The following is a 4,443-nucleotide window of genomic DNA, read 5'->3' as shown; positions in this document are numbered from 1 at the left end:
AGGAGCATTAATCCACCTTACAAGGAAGCACAGCATTAGGTGATGAGCCCCTCTCTGACGTCAGCAAGTGCTTCTGAGTAGGCTGCTCACGAGGGACAGCTCAATAAATGTCAGGATTTGGCTGAGGGTCAGCATCAGAAACTGAAAAGGACAAACTTTTGCAAGCAAAGCTCTCAAAATGTAGGTGACATTCAGACTGGCTGCAGAGTCTCAGATGTGACTGCTCTCTGTCCTTCCACCACACTCACTGCTGGAAGTGCCAGCAGATGGCTCTCAGGGTCTTGATGCATCTTTGCTGATTTCTGTACCTTAAACAGAGTGCAATGAGACTTCCTAGGGGCACATGGCACAGACTTGTGTGCTCTTTCCCCTTGCTGCATTAGGTTGATGCCTGCCCAGACCATTCAGCAAGACCAGCCAGTCTGCTGGTGACTGGCACAAACACCTTCTGTCCATGGATTTTTCTTTCCCACGTTTTCATACTGCATACAGGAATCATGATATCAAAAAAAAAATAAAAGCTTTGAACTGGTGACATCTCTGGCATCTAGATCTTGTGATCAGGGCTCTTCCAAACTCACACTGGCCTCTGACATACACAGTCCAACACTTCTCACTTTTCCACTATGTAAAAGAAAAAGCCTTACCTGTCCTGACAAAACAAAGTAGTAACTAATCAAAGCAAGGCAGAAACTCCATATTCCTTCCCTGTAGCATTTTATTAGCAGGACTATTCAAGTCTTTCCAAAGTCAGTGTTTTTATCCTGTATCAGGGCTGAAAGCTACTGGGGGTACAGGTAATCCCTCTGGGTAATCCAAGGAATAAGATCTCTCCATTTAACAAGCACCATGTGGAAATGTGGCTATGTAGGGATGCTGCACCATCAGGAACCCAAGTGTGCAGCCAGACTGAGTGCACCAGATGGCAGCATTTATTGTCTGCAGATCCTGGAGCAGCCAGGTCTGGCAGTTCAGTGCTCCACAGTTCCTGCTATTAAAGCCTCTCAAGGTTGGGCTACAGTCCCTTCTTCCTCCACCTCAGTGGTCATGCTAAGGCTAATAGATAAAAGAAAAGCAAACATCGATGTTCTACCTCTCCCCTGCCAGAAACAGTTTCCTTGCTGTGAAAAATGCTTTCTCTTCTTATTAGACATCCACCTTTTGTTTGATCCCTCCTGCCTATTTAGCCCCTGGAAGGCTCTAGTCTCTCAACAGTCTCCAAGTTATCAAGAACACCAATGAAGAATATTTAGCAGATTTACCCTCTGCCAAAACCATATTTTTTGTCCTGTAGCAGATTTCATTCAAATACTAGATATCTCATGCTTCTCTCTGAGAAGGAAGAGCCTGTCTGGAATATAAATACTGACCCAGAGGTTTAGGAAAGCCAAGTGCTGGGTCCAGCACTTAGGTTACAACAACCCCATGAAGCACTCCAGGCTTGGGGCAGACTGGCTGGAAGGCTGCCCAGCAGAAAAGGACCTGGGGGTGCTGGTTGACGGCCAGCTGAACATGAGCCAGGAGTGTGCTCAGCTGGCCAAGAGGGTCAACAGCATCCTGTCTTGGGTCAGCTATAGTGTGGCCAACAGGAGTAGGGCGTGAATTGTCCCCCTGTACTTCGCACTGGTGAGGCCATACCTTGACTGCAGGGTTCTGGTTTTGGCCCCCTCACTGCAAGAAAAACATTGAGGTGCTGGAGAGTGTCCAGAGAAGGGCAACAAAACTGGTGAAGGGTCTGGAGAACAGGGCTGGTGAGGAGCAGCTGAGGGAACTGGGGTTGTTTAATCTGAAGAGGAAGAGGCTGAGGGGAGACCTCATTGCTCTCTATAATTCCCTGAAAGGAGGTTGGATTGAGGTGGGGGTCTTCTCCCTAGTAACAGGTTATAGAACAAAAGGAAATGGTCTCAAAGTGTTCCAGGGGAGGTTGGATATTAGGAAAAAGTTCTTTATGGAGAGAGTGCTCAGGTATTGGAAGAGGCTGCCCAGGGATGTGGTGGAGTCACCATCCCTGGAGGTGTTCAAGAAATATGTGGACATAGCACTTCAAGACAGGGTATAATGGCCATGGTGGTCTTAGGTTGACAGTTGGACTTGATGATCTTAAAGGTATTTTCCAGCCAGAATGATTCTATGGGTCTATAAAAGGGACCTTTGGCCTTATGTCAAATGGGAATATGCAGGATGCTGTGACTGGGAGAGTCCCTTCTAGGCACAGCAGCTGGTTTCCCAGCTTCTTCACCTCCATTTCCTCTTTATGGCTTGAATACATACACCCAGGGTGGAGAACACAAACCAACATCTGTCATACAGAGGTTTTTTGCTTTGAAACAAATTCATGATCAGATGGCCACACTCTGGACTGGTTTTAGAGTTAATGACCAAGTTGAGGTTACTGTCAATGGTTACTGCACACAGAGTTACTGCAATCACAGGGTTGTCAGGAAAGGGAAGCCAACTCTTGGTATATTCTTCCCAGCAAATGCACACATCAGAGCAAGAACCATCCTTCTGGTGTTTGGCATGGCTCTTTATTGGCTCTGCCAGACCAATTTCCCCAGGTGTGACATATACCCAGATCCCAAGAGGGAATTCAGCCCCTAACTACTACCTCCTTCTAAAGCTGTGTTCCTCAAAACTAGTTATTTATTTATATGTAAGACACCATGAAAACCACAAAATTCCACACAGAGCACCTCAGCTTCTATTTCATGCCCAAAACCCAAGGGCCCCAATCTGCCAGAACAGAGAACCGAAGAGCTCCACGGACTCTTCTGAGGCTGAGCATCACCAACACACAGAAGCTACTCCAGCCTGAGGAGCTGATGCTAGCCCTGGTCTTACAGCCATGGCCACCACTGTGGCACGGCTGTTCCCAGCACCAGCACCTCCTCCAAAGGCCACCAAAGGCCACTGTAGCAGAGTGCAGACAAGAACTGTTTGTTTCTCCCACCCTTGCTAATTAAATAGCCGTTGCAGTCAGCTAGCTAAGGAAGATTGACCAACGTGGTTGCATCAGTCAAGCTACAAAAATAATTGTGTCGCCCAAGTCTCAGATGCTTCTGTGGCTCTGCTTTATCAAGGTTTCATTTTAAGACCTGGCTCATGGTGATTACCCAAGCAACAACCACCCAACTGTAGCAGTTGCTCAGAAACTGGTTTTTGAAATGCAAGGCACTGACTCTGGTTTTGTTTGTTGCTTTTTGTTTTGTTTTTAAACATTTTCCTCTCCAAACCCCCATCTGACATCCCTGTTTCACAACTGAACTGTGCTGATCCACAGGGACAGTTTCAAGACACTAAAAAATAGCTTTTCCATTTCATTCTTTTGGTTTTATTAGAGCTTCCCTCTAGGCCACTAGAAACAGAAGATGTTTTCCCCCCAAAACATAATGAATTTGAAATTATCCCCCTGCTGCCTTTGCAGTGTCACTCATATGCTCTGCATCCTAGGGACAATCTGCCATCAGCTTCACTCCAAGCTAACATTCTTTTGAAGCTCTGTGTCTTCATTCTTCCCACCCCCCCACCCCCCCCCCCAATCAATCATCTTCACAGTGGCAGGTTTTAAACTATGTAACAGGGCAATAGCACTGATGCTCAAAGGCCCACATGCTACAGAGGGGGATTAATCCAGGCAAATAGACATGTCCACATGGAATCTGCCTCATGGAGATGGTATTGCATGTAGCTCTTTTTTCCAAAAGTCCTGTGGTGTACATCGAGTGATGTAGGGCCAATGACTTCAGTGCTCACATGAGGATTACTCATCTAATGAGGGGGTTTGCAGGCTCTGCCCCTGCATTTCCGTGTGCACTTAATGTTATTGCACTGACTTCGGAACATTTGTCAGTGACTGGCGATGAGGTTTATTTTGCTTACCTCTCCTACGGCAGTAGCTTTGACCCCACAAAGGAGCAGTGACAATAAGACTCCACAAAGGAGCAGTGACAATAATCCCATGAATGAACCTGTTCTGCGCACAGATGCGGTAAGCTTGGGGTGTATACTTCGTAAAGAGGGGAAAACCAGACCCTTGTGAGCACCACGGAGGCAGGGGCGGCGGTACCATCCCCAGCCCTCCCCGCTCCAGCCCCTCGCTCATCCCTTTTCTGACACCAGACTCGCTGCTCCCGGCAGCCACTTGTCGCTGTAGCGCAGCGGGCAGCCATCGATCCCCCAGATGTGCTTCCCTCCCGCCACATCTGCCCGGGTCCGTCTGATGCAACCACAACATCACCACGTGGCCACGCGCAGCTGTTGCCCGCCGCCAGCCAATGGCAGCCCGCTCCGCTAACGCCTCAGGCAGGACCAGCCCACCTGCCCCACGCGGACAGGTTAAGCTGAGAATCCATCTCTGAGTGGGGCGGGCTCTCCTTCGATGCATTGGCCAATGGGCGGCGGTTCCGCCCCTGGCAGCCGCCAGCGCCGCGGAGCGGGCCGGGC

Source organism: Melanerpes formicivorus, unplaced genomic scaffold (genome assembly GCF_026170545.1).
Source record: "Melanerpes formicivorus ecotype bairdi unplaced genomic scaffold, bMelFor1.0.p_v2 SCAF_21, whole genome shotgun sequence".
In the NCBI taxonomy this organism is placed as follows: Eukaryota; Metazoa; Chordata; class Aves; order Piciformes; family Picidae; genus Melanerpes; species Melanerpes formicivorus.
This window is presented reverse-complemented; position numbering follows the sequence as displayed.